This window comes from Pongo pygmaeus, chromosome 2, assembly GCF_028885625.2.
Source record: "Pongo pygmaeus isolate AG05252 chromosome 2, NHGRI_mPonPyg2-v2.0_pri, whole genome shotgun sequence".
Lineage (NCBI taxonomy): Eukaryota > Metazoa > Chordata > Mammalia > Primates > Hominidae > Pongo > Pongo pygmaeus.
The window spans coordinates 118879243-118898466 of record NC_085930.1 but is presented as its reverse complement, the minus strand read 5'-3'; the positions used below and the strand labels follow the sequence as shown (position 1 = coordinate 118898466).

General features: G+C 36.1%; 1 long non-coding RNA gene across 1 annotated transcript in view; it reads right to left on the bottom strand.

The window, feature by feature from the left end:
* The window catches only part of LOC134739125 (uncharacterized), a 542148-nt gene that overhangs the window by 6875 nt on the left and 516049 nt on the right, over positions 1 to 19224 (bottom strand). Inside the window, exon 3 of the long non-coding RNA XR_010125634.1 lies at positions 4747 to 4800. This is a non-coding gene — a long non-coding RNA (uncharacterized LOC134739125). The remainder of the gene's footprint in view (positions 1 to 4746; positions 4801 to 19224) is intronic.

Genomic DNA, 19224 nt, shown 5'->3' with positions numbered 1-19224 from the left:
TCAGTAAACTATCGCAAGAACAAAAAACCAAACACCGCATATTCTCACTCATAGGTGGGAATTGAACAATGAGAACACATGGACACAGGAAGGGGAACATCACACTCTGGGGACTGTTGTGGGGTGGGGGGAGGGGGGAGGGATAGCATTGGGAGATATACCTAATGCTAGATGACGAGTTGGTGGGTGCAGCTCACCAGCATGGCACATGTATACATATGTAACTTACCTGCACATTGCGCACATGTACCATAAAACCTAAAGTATAATAATAATAATAATAAAAGAAATAAAATGTCAAAAAATAAAAAAAATAAAAAAAAATAAATAAAAAAAAAAAAAAAAAAAAAAAAAAGAAAAAGCTTGTTTAATTTGATTCATTGCATCTGAATTTAACTGAAGAATTTAGAAATTTAAAAATATTAGACTGCTCCAAAAGTTGCAATCTGTTATTTCCTTTCACATTTATTATATATGTGTATGTATATATGTATATATGTATGTATATTTTTTATGAACATATATACACATGTAGGCATACCACATGTATATGTATATGTGTTATATACATATAAAACCCTGCACTGTGTTCCTGGAAAAGCCACAGACACTCAATGCCAGCCTGTGAATGCAGCTGAAATGGGGCTGCACCCTGCAAAGCCACAGGAGCAGAGCTGCCCAAGGCTGTGGGAGCCCACCTCTTGCATCAGTGTGACCTGGATGTGAGACATGGAGTCAAAGGAGATCATTTTGGAACTTTAAGGTTTAATGACTGCCCTATTGGTTTTTGGAATTGCATGGGGCCTGTAGCCCCTGCATTTGGGGCAATTTTTTCCCATTTGGAAAGGGTGTATTTACCCAAAGCCTGTAACCCCATTGTACCTAGGAAGTAACTAAAGTGCTTTTGATTTTACAGGCTCATAGGCTGTAAAGCTGTGCTATGTTTCACCTTGGCTACATCTTCCTAAATTTCTCACTGACATGTTGCCATGTCCACATATGCCCAAACTTTAACTGATCCAGAAACCCAACAGAAATGCCAAAGCCAATCATGTAAAAGTTTTCTTAATGTTAACCTACCTTTCAAAAGACATTTTTTCTTTTTTCTTTCTTTTAATAATAATTTTTTTATTATACTTTAAGTTTTAGGGTACATGTGCATAATGTGCAGGTTAGTTACATATGTATACATGTGCCATGTTGATGTGCTGCACCCATTAACTCGTCATTTAACATTAGGTATATCTCCTAATGCTATCCCTCCCCTCTCCTCCCACCCCACAACAGGCCCCGGTGTGTAATGTTCCCCACCCTGTGTCCGTGTGTTCTTATTGTTCAATTCCCACCTATGAGTGAGAACATGCGGTGTTTGGTTTTTTGTCTTTGCTATAGTTTGCTGAGAATGATGGTTTCCAGCTTCATTCATGTCCCTACAAAGGACATGAATTCATCATTTTTTATGGCTGCATAGTATTCCATGGTGCATATGTGCCACATTTTCTTAATTCAGTCTATCGTTGTTGGACATTTGGGTTGATTCCATGTTTTTGCTATTGTGAATAGTGCCGCAATAAACATACATGTGCATGTGTCTTTATAGCAGCATGATTTATAATCCTTTGGGTATATACCTAGTAATGGGATGGCTGGGTCAAATGGTATTTCTAGTTCTAAATCCCTGAGGAATCGCCACACTGACTTCCACAATGGTTGAACTAGTTTACAATCCCACCAACAGTGTAAAAGTGTTCCTATTTCTCCACATCCTCTCCAGCACCTGTTGTTTGCTGACTTTTTAATGATTGCCATTCTAACTGGTGTGAGATGGTATCTCATTGGGGTTTTGATTTGCATTTCTCTGATGGCCAGTGATGATGAGCATTTTTTCATGTGTCTTTTGGCTGCATAAATGTGTTCTTTTGAGAAGTGTCTGTTCATATCCTCTGCCCACTTTTTGATGGGGTTGTTAGTTTTTTTCTTGTAAATTTGTTTGGGTTCATTGTAGATTCTGGATATTAGCCCTTTGTCAGATGAGTAGGTTGCAAAATTTTTCTCCCATTCTGTAGGTTGCCTGTTCACTCTGATGGTAGTTTGTTTTGCTGTGCAGAAGCTCTTTAGTTTAATTAGTTCCCATTTGTCAATTTTGGCTTTTGTTGTCATTGCTTTTGGTGTTTTAGACATGAAGTCCTTGCCCATGCCTATGTCCTGAATGGTATTGCCAGGGTTTTTTTCTAGGGTTTTTATGGTTTTAGGTCTAACATTTAAGTCTTTAATCCATCTTGAATTAATTTTTGTATAAGGTATAAGGAAGGGATCCAGTTTCAACTGTCTACATATGGCTAGCCAGTTTTCCCAGCACCATTTATTAAATAGGGAATCCTTTCCCCATTTCTTGTTTTTGTTAGGTTTGTCAAAGATCAGATGGTTGTAGATATGTGGCATTATTTCTGAGGGCTCTGTTGTGTTCCATTGATCTATATCTCTGTTTTGGTATCAGTACCATACTGTTTTGGTTACTGTAGCTTCGTAGTATAGTTTGAAGTCAGGTAGCATGATGCCTCCAGCTTTGTCCTTTTGGCTCAGGATTGACTTGGCAATGAGGTCTCTTTTTTGGTCCCATATGAACTTTAAAGTAGTTTTTTCCAATTCTGTGAAGAAAGTCATTGGTAGCTTGATGGGGATGGCATTGAATCTATAAATTACCTTGGGCAGTATAACCATTTTCACGATATTGATTCTTCCTACCCATGAACATGGAGTGTTCTTCCATTTGCTTGTATCCTCTTTTATTTCATTGAGCAGTAGTTTGTAGTTTTCCTTGAAGAGGTCCTTCACATCCCTTGTAAGTTGAATTCCTAGGTATTTTATTCTCTTTGAAGCAATTGTGAATGGGAGTTCACTCATGATTTGGCTCTCTGTTTGTCTGTTATTGGTGTATAGGAATGCTTGTGATTTTTGCACATTGATTTTGTATCCTGAGACTTTGAAAATAGCAGAATCTAAAGGTAAACAATTATTTACAAGGCAGGGACTTGCCTTGTCTCCAATGAGACTTTGGACTTTTGAGTTAATGCTGAAATGAGTTAAGACTTCAAGGGACTGTTGGTTGGAAGGGCATGATTGTGTTTTGAAATGTGAGAACATGAGATTTAGGAGGGGCCAGGGGCGGAATGATATGGTTTGGCTGTGTCCCCACCCAAATCTCATCTTGAATTGTAGTACCTATAATCCCCATGTGTCATGGGAGGGACCTGGTGGGAGGTAATTGAATCATGGGGTGGTTACCCTCATGCTGTTCTCGTGATAGTGCGTGAGTTCTCACGAGATTTGATGGTTTTATAAGAGGCTTTTCCTTATAAACTTGTCTCTCTTCTGCCACCATGTGAAGGACTTCTTTGCTTCCCTTTCCACCATGATTGTAAGTTTCCTGAGGCCTCCCTAGCCATGTGGAACTGAGTCAATTAAACCTCTTTCCTTTATAAATTACCCAGTCTTGGATATTTCTTCATAACACTGTGAGAACGTACTAATAAATATGTGTATGTATATATGTATATGTATGTATAAATATCTATTTCTATACACATATATGCATAACATATATATATGTATATGTGTGTAGATCCCTTTAATTGAATACAATTCATTTTGGGAAATGTACAATTACTTTTTTCTAGCCTTCAACTGGTCTACTTTATTCCAGTTTCCATTGTGATTTGTTGTTGGTGGTGTAACCCATTGCAGTCTGCTTTCAGAAGTTTGATTACCAGTATTACTCAAGCATTATGACTGAGCCCAGAATGATGTGTTATGTGGTGTTAGACAGCCAATATGATGATAAATAGCTCTGTGCTCTAAAAGACAAAGAAACATTTCAATCCAATGTAAATGGAGAGACCCTGGCCTTGCCTGATTTTCTAGATAAACAGAGTTTGCTTTCTAGCTCTGATGAAAAGGCAAATTTGGAAATGGATTAAGAAGCTGACATACACACCTGAGTCAGACTCATACCCATGCTTCAGTGATTTAACCATAATGGAGTTCCTGTTGCTTATATTGCGTGTTCACATACAAGCTAAACTTAGTTTATTCTAAACACTTTCTGTCAGAAAGAATGAAACAAATGTATAGAACTGAACTCTATGGCCCAAAATAGTTCCTCCTATCTTCTAAAAGATAAAGATGTAGATTACTTGTTTAATAGCTCATCTCCTGTCACAACTGAAATGAAGGAAAAGTAACTCCATTTCTCTGACAATTTATGTCTATAATATTATGCTCAAATAGTCAAAGCTTCTCATTTAAGCATCATATAAATTTTCATGAAGATACTCATGAAGTTATTATTTGAATAAACAAATAATTGAATAATTTAGCACTTCCCAATGTGTTATGATATATTTGTTTATTATATGCTCCATGAACAAAATAAAGTTTCTATCATTAGAAAAACCTGAGAATTTCTGTATAGTACACATCGGCATAATAAAAGTTTTAAGAAATTCCTTATTAAAGAAGTCCGATAAATATTATGTTAGACTGTTTACATGTTTTTTGAACACAGAGCTCTGTTATTTCCACAAAATATCATTGTGGTTGTTTGTATTACTTGGTGGTCTGCAGAACACGACTGGAAAATTCTGAGTTCTATATTTTTCTTTTCCTGAACCAAACACTAGCTATCCAGGAAAAGGCCAAGTCGTGAAAGAATTACTGGAAATGTATGCACACCTCCACGCCATTTACTTGAGCAGAAGTGCCTGTCAGACCCACATAGTCCTTGATAGTCCTAGAAGAAAACTACAGAAAACCATGATTATGAGGGCAAAGAGTCCAATGCAAAGAGAGCATCTGGGGATCATGGAAATACAGAGAGAGGCAAGATGCTGTTTTAAAATCCTGAAAAAAATAACACTATAGAGACGCAGTGCCACTTAATGGCCCAGAGGTGGGGTCTTTTGATCATGTTACAAAATCTGCAAGACATGTCACTGACATCCCCAAGATTTGTGACCTCTGCCAAGCTATTTAACTTCCTTGAGCCTCAGTTTCCAGATCTCCAAAATGGGATGAATCTGATACCCAATTCAAAAGATTGCTGTGAGGATTAAATTATAACAATAATATCTGACATATAAGAAGAATTCAATAAATATTACCTATTATTTAGAAGAAAGAAAGAACTTTTCTGTTTCACTTAGGGTAGATTTTGATATCTGTGTCTATTTTGTCTGAGACTTATTGACAAGGATAGCTAGAAGGGAACTTAAGATCATCTGGCTAATTCCCATTTTTTTATATATAAATAAACTGAGGCCCAGAGTAACTGGGCTGGAGGCATTTAGGTCTGATACATTTAGCTTCCCACTCATGGGACTATAGTAGTTTAAATGACTCAGAAATTCTCATGCATAAAATTAATATTTTCCTTTTGAGCACATATTGACTTTCCCTTTTAATTCCCAAATATCCTAAATATTTCTCAAATATAGTTCTGAAATCAGACATTTCAATTTTTTTTCTGCACTTATTGGTAATGCTTTAAGCTTTTTGCCAATTAGCTTGAACTGAACTGGATGTCAATTTGAATTGAATATTATTGTAAGGGAGACTCTTTCAATTCTCATTGCAGAAGAGTTTTCGTTGGGAATGGATGCTAGTTATTTCAGCTAATTTAGACTGGGTATCTGGATCTGTCATGTGTGTTCCATAACACCTCTTCTCTAATTCTTGTTCTTTAGCTTTCTCTGTCAAATTCTAGGACACTGCTCCCATTTTTCTCCTATTGCAGTGATGCAGTTTTCTGCGGTATCAAGTTACTATTCTACATCCCCATTCTCATTTTAAATTCAGCTCTCAGGTTTTCTTTACTTTGTACGTATTTCTGACAATAGCTTATTTATAACAACTTGGCTTCATAAATACATGAATCTTTTCTCTTTAACATTCTGAGAACAAATTTTTCTAGTTTTCTCCCTTTTTCTTCTGTAACTCTTTTGTTAACTTTTTTTCTGTTTTTCTTAATATTTTATTGCTTTGAGTCAAAGAAAATGTCCTTCACATTTCCTAGATCTTGTAATTTTTTGAGACTCCATACATAGTTGATGTATGTTCATGTTTTAATAAAATTTCAAATTATTTTTATGGTGCATGTAGAAAGCACTATTCAACCACTAAATGATTATTATTGGCTACCTTATTATAAAGTTTAGCAGATTTATTTTGTTTTAAACATTTTTGAAAGATTGAGATTTACAAGTTTAAAACTATCATTATTATAAATTTGTCCCATATTTTTATTTTTTCCTATATATTTTTCCTAATTGTCATATAACTATGCAGTCTATTTTTTTGTTGAAGTAAACAGCCACTCTTTCTTTTGCATAATATATTTATTTAAAGCTTACACTTTGTGATATTCATATTGAAACCACTTTCTTATCTTACTATTTTCTAATCCTTTAAAGGTAAAATTTGAGGGTCAGATGTGTCCTTTTTAAGCAATGCGTAGTGACATTTGTCTGATGAAGTGAGGTCACACAGTACTGAGGAGTCTGTCATTGGCTGGTGGCTCACTTTCACCTTTACACCCACAAGTTCTCACTGACACCCACTCATTACTTTAAATGATTCTCTTTTGCAAACTAGACCTTCTGAGTATCGTTTCTTGGCAAGTTGCACAGGAGTCTAGCCAATTAATGAGTAAGAAAAATTTCCTTTCCATTAAGTCTTAAGATAATAGGTTTTTGAATCTGTTCTATCTAAAAATTAGCTTTTAAGAGAGGTGTTGATATAAATATAATGAATTAATATATCAAATTTCTTATTAAATGTGCTTGATACTGCTGAATATACTGAAAAAAGTATGAAACACCTCTATGAAAATTTATCCTTGTGACCTGATACAAATCCTTTGTGCCATCTGAGGCTTACTTACTGCATCTGTACAATGAAACATTCGCCTATCTTAGCCATAACATCCCCTGCCCTACTCAGAGGATTTGCAACTCTGTAAACTCTAAATATAAGGCAGATCCAAGTACTCAATTAGGATACAAGTATTTGGGGGACGATGCATAAACTTTCAGAAACATGCTTTAGAATTTAGTATGGCTTACCAATAAAATAAGTGATAAAAGGTTTGAATAAATGGTGATATGCTCTTAAACTCTTTATTACAGTGTACTTTATTGGATTTTTTAATGATGCAAAAATTCCAATGCGATGAGCCAATAACTCAAGACTTTTTTCAGATAAAATATGTATTTTCAGGTTCTAATCAGTTGCTTATGCATTTATCCATTCATGATTATTTACTTAAGTAAAATTGCAAGGTAGATGCGGTGTGGTGATATAAAAATGGAAACATGAGTCCCTGGAGACACTTGTTTGATGACTGTCACTAAGATTTTGTTTCTCTGATACCAAAGAAAAGAATTTTGATTTTGGTCCTAACCAAGAGATATTTCATTAAACACTAGTTTTATAGGGCACTCTAGGTGTTAGGTCAAAAATATGATATATGTATTTAATATAACAAAGTTCTTTTTATCTTCAAGAGAAATGTATAACGTTCAGCATAACTAATAAAGACGTACTTTTGTTGCTGTTGTTGTCATTGTTGTTGTTTTTGTTCTTTTGGCAGAATATCTTGAGGAACATGTGTTCCGTGGGAAAGTTTTGGGGATATGATGTGTTTGGTAGGTCTGTAAGGTGGAGTTCTGTTGACCACTCTCTCTGGCCAAATGTTGAAGAGCCTTTTTTTATTTAAACAAACAAACCAACAATATCATGAAACAATTGTTTAAACTAAATGGAAATGACTTTTGGATGATATCTTCTTTCAATGATTTGTACCATAGTGTCCTGTAACTATGAACTATGAGTTTAATGAAAACATACAGTTAGACTTGTGGTAAACTTATGCAAAATTTCTTCTCTGAGTGGGTCACCAATTATTTTATAGGAAAGCAGGTTAATATCACATTTTTCTTGCTGTGTGTGCAAAACAGTATAGAAATAAGTGCAAAAATGCCTACTGTACCCCTTACACACTGGCCCTCAAAATAATTCTGAATAACATAATAGAAAGAAACTTGACAGAGAAGACAGAAGTCATTTTTAAAATACTTTAGATTCTAGGGTAATGCTGAATTAACTTTGTCCTTTCAATGTTTTTGTCCACGATGCCAATCCGTAGTATGATGTTGGCCCACATACTCCATACAGTTCTGCTTTGCAGCTGCAAAGTAGACGAGGGGCCAGGAGGGGGAGTAGAAGTTAAAATATTGCAGACAGAGCTACCCTAAAATTCATGGTAAAATGATTAATGCTGATGACAGATGGAGAAGTAAACAGGGCCAGCCAGAAAACACCACCAACTGGTACCTAAGGACAAAGAATGAGGACTTCCAAAATGACAAACAGAAAGGTAATTGAAAAAAAATCACATGTGCAATTATTAAAAAGGGGAAACTGTAGTAGGAGACAAACCATTTCTCAAATATAAATGCAAATGGTGGTTGTATATGTTTCAGCCAGACAATGGTGCTTCAATGTATCACTGTCATGAAAGAACAATGAGGCTTAGGCTAAGTTTGTGTGTTGATTTTCCATGAAATCCACAAAAGCAGGCTATATTTTTCAAGTAAATAGCTCTCCTATGGTAAAATACTAATGCTTTTCTTGCATATCTTTTCTTTTTTTTTTTCTCTCAGGAAGCACAAGATAGATCCAGGTAGCCTGCTGATGAATGTCAGATATTTTAAGCTTCCTTTATTATTTTTTATTTCTACAAAGAGTAAGGCATGAGGGAATAGTGCTTTACATGATGATATCTGCTCCATTCTGAACAAAAGTGCTTTTAAATCTCCCAAGGCTGGTCTCAAAATACTCTCCTATGTAAAATACCAAGGGAAAAAGAAAACCCTAGGGACAAATAAAGGATGAACCAGATGATGACATTTTTTCTTTTGATATTTTTTCCCTTTCTAAGGTTACATATGCTCGCCTTCACTGTCCATTACAAATATGCTTTGTCCTTTAACTAAATGAGTCAGAATGCCACCTGGGTGTGCCACTTCCTCACAATTATGCTGTAAATACGTTGATTTATGCATAAAATTATGCATCTTATATTATCTTATGTAAATGTGGCTATAAACCTAATGTAGACCATTCTTCAGAAAGAAATTTTAAAAATTCCTTGTAAAAGTTATCATATATTATCAAACTTTTTTGTTTCTCCACAAACATATGTAAACATTGAAACCCTTAACCAGCCTAGTACATGTAAGTTACTCAATACTATTGACTTTGTTTCTTCTTATTCCTCTTTTCACGTCAGGCAGCAGACAGGAAAAGAAAAAAAAAATACAAAAAGAATCCATGGACATAAGAATTGTATTGTTATTATAATGTTAACATGTGTATAATATTTTGGAATGGTGGCTTTTATGGCAAGTTTTACACATCATCAGTTAATCAATCATATTAGAGGAAGCAGTACGAAAGGTAAAGTATTCAGGAGTCTCAATTGCTGCTCTCCACCTTTTCCCTCAACATTTCCCCACACTGTCTGAGATCCTTGTTGCTGTATGGATAATACAGCCCATGATTAGAAAAAAATATTCATCTTGACTGCAAAGTAGTATAGGGTTAGTTTCCAAAAACTTGAAAAATATGGAAAAAAGAAGCATACATTTTTGCCAGTTCTTCCTCTTACTGAATTTGTTGCTTACCTCAAGCATAAGTTTCCTCATTTGCATAAGAGGGATATGAATGTTTTAAACATTCAGCAGGTAAAACATTTCAGCATACTTAGTTTGGGCCCTGGCACAGAGTAACTTTTGTAGCTGCTATTTGACTTAATGTCTAGAGAAAAATTCAGTATCACTGCCCAAAATGGTTATTCCTTAAAACGTCTTTATTATAAAAGTGGTAAAATCTTGTGACAGAAAAATTGGTAAGTGGAGAATATTACAAAAATAGCTCCCAGTTACATTTTCCATAACACATATAATTTTGGGGTACTTTTTCTAGTTTTTTTCTTTTTTAATCTCATAGTGTTTCATTTTGTCTTGGTAATCATTCTGTACACACAATTTGGCATACTCCATTTTTGTACTGTTTTTCATATTCTTTCATAACCATGAAATTTTAATACCCACAGAAAACTTTATGCGAGAAAAGTGTATTTAATTATTTTAAATTGCCTTATTTAAAAAATTTAAGAAAATTTTTAAAGCAAAATACATTTGCAACAATTATTCTTAGGCAGCTATTAAAATAAGTTTATTGATTGCTCTATGAATGGGTGATATTAATTCACATCCTTGCCACAGAACTTTTTTTTGTTTATCATCTTTTCAGCATGAAGGGATTACTAAAGTACCTAGTATTCAAAATATGCTATAATTGAATTACTTCTCAGCTAGAGTAAATGCAGTATGCCAAAAAGATAGCACAAAGCCCTGGATATACTAACAAATGCATTGTATGTGGAAGACAGATTTTTTCTGGAAGTAAATTACTCATCTGCTTGGATCTCTGAAAATATTAGCCAAGCAAAAATAGTTGCTGAGAACACAGTAAATTTTACAGTATATTTTTTCCCCTGACAAAATATTTTGAGAAATTTGTTGGTCAAAGACATTTTTACTTCTCCTCTCATTCTTATTCAACATTATTCATAGAAAAAAATTCATTATCTAGGTTCCATGGACCACACTGGAGTTTCATGGATGGACATTGGGAGTTTCATATGTTGCTTAAAATTGTGCACCAAATCTAGAATTTTAGAACCTTTCTAAATCGGTCTTGGGAGATGGACTTTACTTTTTTCATAGCATCTAGTGCTGGACATAACAATGTCAAAGTTTCCTTCCAACTATAAAGAAATGTGTTTTTGATGGTCTGCTGATATGATGGTCTCAATGTCTCCCAAAATTCATGTGTTAAAACCGAATCCCGGTTGTGGTGGTATTACGAGGAGGGGGCCTTTTGAGAAGTGATTAAGTCATGAGGGCTCTGCCCTTATGAATGTATTCGTGCCTCATAAAAGGGCTTGAGGGAACTAGCAAAGATCCTTTTTACCTTCTGCCTTGTCATATAGAGGACGCAGCAAGAAGGCTCTCAGCAGACAGCAAATGCCTGTGCCTTCATCTTGTACTTTCCATCCTTCGGAACTGTGAGAAATACATTTCTGTTCTTTATAAATTACCCAGTCTGTGTATTCTGTTATAGAAGCACAAATGGACTAAGAAATTGGTGCTGAGAAGTGGGGTGTTACCATAACAAATACCTAAAAATGTGGAAGTAGCTTTGAACTGGGTAATGGGTAGAGGCTGAAGCAATTTTGAAGGTCACGTTTGAAAACATTTAGAACGCCATGGAGCATTAAGGGTGACTCTGGTGAGGCTTAGAAGAAAAGGATAGGTATAGAGAAAGCCTCAGTCTTAGAGATTATCTAGGTGGTTGTGAACAGAATGTTTGTAGAAGTATGGACAGTAAAGGCCATTTGAATGAGGTCTTAGGTGGAAATGAGGAAGGTGTTACTGGAAACTGAAGGAAAGGCCATCCTTGTTTCAAAGTGGCAAAGATCATGGCTGAATTATGTTTGTGTCATAGTCCTTTGTGGAAGGCAGAATTTAAGAGCAATGAACTAGGATATTTAGCTGAAGAAATATCTAAGCATTTGTTTAGGATACTAAATGGCTTATCTTAAACTACTTACAGTAAAATATAAGAAGAAAGAAATGAGTGAAAGACTGAATTAATAATCAAAGAGCTGGGAAATTCTCAGCTTGACTATGTAAAGAATAAAAAAGCATATTTAGGAGAGAAAACTAAGGAGGTAGCCAACAGTCCCTTTGATAAGAAGATTAGTATGGATTGAAGGAAGCCAGATGCTATTCATCAAGACTATGGGAGAATGACCTTGAAGGCATTTTGGAGATCATCCAGGCTGCCTTGCCATCATAGGCCCAGAGTCAGAACACTGAGGGCAGAATGGTTTCAAGGGAGAGACCCAGGTCACTACAGAGTTCCAGGGTGCCTGTGGGACTGCAGGGATCACTGCCCAGGCTGCCTCAAGTCTCTTTGGCTGCTCGAGATGTGACTCAGGTGGGCTCAGGTGCAGCTTGGGCCACCACTGCAGAGGGCACGAGTTGTAAAGCTTGGTGGCGTCCACCTGATACTAAATCTGCTGGCACACAGAGTGAACAAGCATTGGATGCACAGCTACCTCTACCTAGATTGCAAAGGATGGCTGAGAGTATCCCCACTAAGGAAATGTCTAGTGGAGTTGGGAGAGTGGGGCCGCCCCCAAGACCTTAGAACTGCAGAGACAAGAATGTGATCCCAGCCTCATAGATCTTCAGACACCTGACTCTAATCATTAAGAGCTGCTGTGTGAATGCACCCCACAGAGCTGTGAGGGTGGGCCCCTTCAGGGCCTTAGAGGCCCAACCCTCATCCCAGTGTGTCCAAAAAGTGGGATATGCAGCCAAAGAATATTATTCTCAAGCCTTAAAATTTAATGTTTTTTCCTTATTGGATTTTGAACTTATTTGGGACTTACTCCTTTATTCTTTCGTATTGCTCCCTTTTGGAATGGGAATGTCTAAACGATGTTTGTCCCATCACTGTATATGTAGTACATAACTTTTGTGATATCACAGTTTCAGAGCTGGAGAACAATTGCCTCAGGATAAATTGTACCTTTAGTCTCATCCATATCTAATTTAAATGAGAGTCTGGAGAGATGACTTTGAGTGAGTGCTAGAATTAGTTAAGAACTTTGGGTTGTTGATATGAAATAAAAATATATTTTCCATGTGGGAAAGACATAAATGCTGGGGCCAGGGCAGAATGCTATAGTATGAGTGTCCCCCTAAATTTATGTGTTGAAACTTAATCTCCATTGTAATGGTGTTAAGAGGTAAGGCCTTTTGGGGAATGATTAAGTCGTGAGGGCTTCACCCTCATGAATGGATTAGTTCCTCATAAAAGGGCTCAAGGGGACTAGCCTAGGTCCTTTTTGCCCTTTTGTCTTCTGCCATGTGAGGACACAGCCAGAAGGCCCTCAGCAGACACCAAATGCCAATGCCTTGATCTTGGACTTCTCTGCCTCCAGAACTGTGAGAAATAAATCTCTGTACTTTATAAGTTACTCAGTCTCTGGTATTCTCTTGCAGCAGCACAAATGGAATAAGACACCCGGCTCACCCCTGTGTTTGGAAATACGTGCTCCCATGTGGAGACCAGTCCTAGCTCTCCCACTTCCCTCTAAAATAGCTTAACATTGACAAGGCTGCATAGAAATAATCTGAATGTGGAAATTGCAGGTAGTGGGAGATCCTTGACATTTTGAAGACATAAATTAGACAGGTTTGACATGGGGTGCTAGAAACAAACAAACAAGCATATATAACATAAACCAAACTCTTTCCCCAGTGGTAGAATGCCCAAGCCACAAGTTGTTGTTCCATTTTTCCTTCCTCATGCTAAAAATAATGGTTCTGTTTGGAGGGGGCTCACAGCTTTTAAAATGTGAATGTGCCCAGTTATTCTAACATTCTGTTTTCTTCTTTATAACCAGTAAGAAGCCTTATAACATTCTACCATCCAGAAATTGGGACCAAATCAATAAACTGTAAACACTTCACAATTCTTTTCCCTTATTCTTTTTCACAAATAATATCTGTGCAAATAAGCAAAATCTTACTAATATTTTTCTTCCTTTTCTATTTTATATTTTTAAAATGTTTAAATTTCTATGATAGTCACAGAAAAATGTTTTCTAAAAATCAGAGAAGCTGCACTACATTTCTAGAATATAAAATCAGATCTGGAGATTATCAATTTTTATTTCAGTGCCTAAATTTTTCAAAACTCTGTAAAAGGGAACAACATATGCATGCTAGTGATGTACCAGAAACTGAGCTAAGAGGATTACTTAGATTATTTCATGTGATCCTCACAGCAACTTGAAGTTGCTATTTTCAACTTATTTTATTTATGAGGAAGCAGGCCCTAGGGTATTAGGTAACTTGTCAGAAATTCCAAAGCTGGTATACAGACATACTAATCCATTTGGGTTGCTGTAATAAAAATATTATCAACTGGGAGGTTTGAGCAATGTATATTTATTTATCAGAGTTCTGGAGGTTGGGAAGTCCAAGGTCAAAGCACTGGCAGATTTGGTGTCTTGTCAGGGCCCATTCCTCATAAATGACATCTTCTTGCTGCATCCACACATGATGGAAAAGGGAAAGCGAGCTTTCTAGAATTTTTTTATTAAGGGCACTAATCCCATTCAGGAAGCCTCTACACTCATGACCTAATCATTTCCCAAATGCCCCACTTCCTAATACCATCACATTGGGGGTTAGGATTTCAATACATAAATTTTGAGAGGACACAAACCTTCTGTCAATAATAATGGCAAAAATGAGAGTTACATCAAGAGTTTTCCTATTTCATCATCATCATTCTAAACCTTACTTTTTTATTACAGGGACTAGAGATTCTTTTATAATCACATGTCAGAAAATGAGTATGATGGTATGCTTCATTGGAATAAAACTGGCAGGGAATAGCATGATTACGCTGTGGTTTCTATTTGAGATTGGAAAGATATTGCTGAGAATAAGCCATTTCGATCAATACAATATTGGGGGGATGGTGTGAAGAGCAGAAGCAATTGATTTGAAGGTCTACAATGCAATGAATTTACCACCTAATTAAGGATGCTTGAGTTATGCAAATTATTAATCTAAAAGAATCACATCATTAATATTTGAGCCATATTTATTCATTAGGCAAAATGGATCTACTTAGATACAACACTTACCATTACTTCAAATGTAGATGTAGCAATGCTTTCATTCACCTCAAACTTCTCTCCACACAGACAACTCATTCAGTCTTAATGATTCTCCCACAAATTTGCTTATAGGTGCTTTCAGCTGTGGGGGTTCAACTGTGACACAGAGCTTTAGTGCACACTGGTATGCCGTTTCCTCCATTACAGTGAGCAAATGAGGCACTTTGTCCAAGACAGTTTACTAAATGTGCTCGGTGTAATGAGCTCTACATTATAATACACTGAGCATGTGGCTACTTTTGGTTTAGAAAAGAGCCCTATCAGAGTTGTGGCTAACCTCAGTAGCTTTTGCAGTGGTGCTGTGATATCACAAGGGCTCAGGATAGCCTGGCAAGACATTTGCTTTTGCCAGTGCTAAATTAAGGGCTCCTGTTCTTATTTTTATTGAGTGTTAGGGAAATAAAAAGATACGCATCTTATTTTCTTCTTTCCTTTCTCCATTCCGTCTCCCCTCCTTCACTTCCTTTTTTCCCACAACCTAAACCGAAACCTTTTCTCATGCTTGCTCTTTTCCTTCCTTCCTTCCTCCCTCCCTCCCTTCCTTCCTTCTTTTTTTTTTTCTTTCTTTTTCTTTTTCTTTTCATTTTTCTTTTCTTTCTTCTCCTTTTCACAAATATGTTTTATATTAGAAGTAAGTGTGGAAAGAGCATGGTCTGGTCCAGGGACAGGTACTCTTTAACTATAAAGTGTCAGCAAATAGTTTACTTTTTGTGGGCCATGTGATCTCTGTCACAATGACTCAGCTATGCTCTTGTGACATAAATGCAGCCATAGACAATACTTGTAGGTATTAGTGTGGCTGTGTCCTAATAAAATTGTATTTATGTGTATTATGTGTCCTAATAAAATTGTATTTGAATTTCATACAAATTTTATATATCAATAAATATCACCCTTTTGAATTTTTTCTAACAATTAAAAAATATAAAAAATAAAAATCTTAACTCACAGACTTTACAGAAAGAGGCATCAGTGTAAGTCTCTGGTCAGAGGCCAATTCGGCTCTGATGTCTGCCTGGTTCCATATGCTAAAATTTGGCATTTAATGTTTCTCTCAAAGACATTACCTCTGTCTAAAAGATCACTTTCACAATTTCTATTCCATGCTCAAAATTCTCAGACTTATCTTTTATTCTCTGACTCTGCATACCCTTTGACCCTTAACACTAAACTCAAGTGATTTATTTTTCATGAAATCTCTTCTTATCTTTCTTCTTTCCATTAGCTTTTCAGCTGAGGCTGTCATAACATAATAACACAGACAGGGTGCCTTAAAGATCAGAAATGTATTTTTCACAGTTCTGGAGGCTGGAAATCCACGATCAAGTTGTTGGCAGGTTTGGTTTCTCCAGAGGCCTCTCTCCTTAGCTTGCAGATGGCTGCCTTCTTGCTGTGTCCTCGCATGGCTTTTCCTCTTTCTGCATGCATGCCTGGAGTCTCTCTCTTATTCTAAAGACCCTACCCTTATGACCTTGTTTAACTTTGATTATCTTCTTAAAGGGCCTGTCTCAAAAAACAATCACAATGGGGGTTAGGACTTCAGCGTCCTAATTTGGGGGAAAAGGAATTCAGTCCATAGCACTCTCAATTAGATGTATGAAACTTAAGGAGAGCAAAAAACTCAGCAATCAAGACAGATAATATTTTAATACAATATTTTAAAAATAAAAATCAATGCAAAAAATCAATGATAAAAAATCAAAATTTTAAATAAAGGCAGGATCAATATTATTGATTTTTCTTTTTGTCTCAGACTTTAATATGGTTCAGCATAACACTGACTTCTTCCTCTTTGCTACTTCAGCCTATCCTTCATTTTGGTCCCGTTTTCACTTATGACATGTAGCATCCCCTTCCTTGATTATGAATTTTTGAAATTGGGGATCCTAACTATAATTACTTCCTCAATTTTTAGTACACTATCTAGCATATAGTAAGTACACAGTAATCATGTACTTTTAAAATGTGTACCCTCTGGTGTGACATAAGGGTCTAATGTAGCCACTTAAATATTTGGAATACTTTTAAAAATCAGAAATGTATAAAGAAGTACACTGCAATGACCTTTCTCGTGACGTTTATGATGAAAACATTTTGTGTAAGGCAAACATTTCTGGAAAGTGTAAAGAAAATGGAAGAGGATGCAAGCAATGTAAATGATAATATGATGGTACCTGTGAGATAAGAGGAAGAGCAAAATCTTTTTGAGAAATATACTATGCAGCAAAGTCATACATGAGGCTTGTCATATAGGATACTTCCTTTAAACTTCACATCTTTAGTTTAAATTTATAGGTGAGAAAACAAAGGAGTTAAGTAGTTAAGTAACTTATAGCCCATAGCCAAATGCAGATTAGAGAGGATTAAATCATTCTGAATCCCATAAGACTCACTTCCTAAGATTCTATTTTGGTACACATTAAGGAATAGAAATTATTTTTCTCTCAAAGGATTTACATTAACATAATAGAATAACAAAGAGTAATGCAAATCATTAGTGGCTTGAGGATTCTGGCACAAAATTGTCTCTGAAATTAACCATACTGCTCTTTCAAATTTCTCCTACCAGAGAGTGAGCTGCTGGAGCATAAGTGCTGTCCTACTAAACTGTATTCACCATGATGCCACAGATTATAACGAATGCATTTTGACTTTTTCATTATGGTCACACTTGGTTTCCAGCAAACAGGGAGTTCATCAAGTCTGGAGAAAGGGACGTTTCCCAGATCAGCACAGTGTACCCACACTTTGGAGGTACTCAGCCACAAGACCTCATGAAGTACATCCCAACTATGCTTATGGTTGCTGTGAAGAATTTATAGCCCCATCCTCCAAAAATCTGGCAATATTACTATGATTCTACCTTGATGTCCATTCACCAGAGGACCTGTTCTTGGTCTTCTGTTACCCTGCATTTATGTGTTACAATTTTTTTATTGCCAGCCGCATAAACTTTTCACCACCACTACCATTCAGAAGTCTGAATGTAATTGCTCTTTGCTTCCTGTCCTACAGCAAAAGTCTTCTCTGTGTTGACAGAAAATTGTTGACATGGGTTAGCATATGTTAACATGCTCAATGCTTGCTTCTAAGACTAAATTCTTAGAATTACTGTTTACCTTTGCCTACATGGGTGGGAAGATGAGATAGAGGGGGGATCTAGAAATATGAGGGCACCTGCTGTTATAATTTTGATAACTGTGTTTGTCAGGTAGTCATCAACTCCTCATGGTGGTGGGATATTTCAATTCTCAACAGATTCAAGAGAATGAGAAGCTTCCCCATGTGCCCTTTAGTGGCAGCAGCAGAACCTGAAAAGAAACTGGGAAAAAATCACATTCATGATGTGTATAAATATTGAGAAAGAAGCAACTGAACAAATAAGGTAATCTTTGGAATCCTGACTTCCTTTCTGCCTATAAGGATAGAGGCAGCTGGAATGTAAAGGTAAAGGACACTGGCCTTAAATCCAGAAAATTTGGGACAAATCCCAGCTAGATTGCTCAACTGCCTATGTAGCCATTAGCATGTTACTCCATGTTTCTTCATTAGTATGTGGGGGATAATAACAAGCTCATTTCAGGACTGTTGAAGATATTAAAGGAGATGCTAATGAAGCTTAAGCTGCAAGGCCTTTCACTTGCAAAGGTCTTGGAACTCATTTTATACTAAAATTGTGAATCTTCTAAAAATGTAAATATTTTAGGTTCTAAAAAAATCTGAATCCATGCTTGTTTGAATCTTTCTCTTTGTAAAACACATTTAATATCAGATACTAGCAAGAGGAAGACAATAACTTATGGCAAGCAATGACACACATATTTTTAACCAACTGTAAAATAACATAAAAGCATATGAGGTATTTAGGTAGGAAGACATTTATTTAGAAACCTAACAGCATAATAGAAATTATAATGATTTAATCCATTTACCTTACTATTTGTGCTAATCTATATATACAGCATTTTCTATACGGTTCTTGTTATAACTTGTTTGCATTTTGGATTTCAGCATGATCTGTTGAATGCAAAACTTGGAATTAAATCTGGAGCACAAGAGGAAGAGTTGGCTCTCTGTAGCAGCAAGGACACTTCCCTCATTTTAATAATGAATTAGTAATATGTCTAATATTTAGTAATTACTTACCATGTGATGGGGATTGTTCTTAAGACTTGAACAATATTAACTCACTTAACATCCAGAAGTAATTTGAGAGGTAGATTCTGTCACTGTTTTCATTTTACAGGGGAAAAACAGGGATACAGAGTAGTTAAGCCACTCCTCTATTCTCACAGAGCTCAGGTATTACATAGAGGAGCCAGGACAGAAAGCCAAGA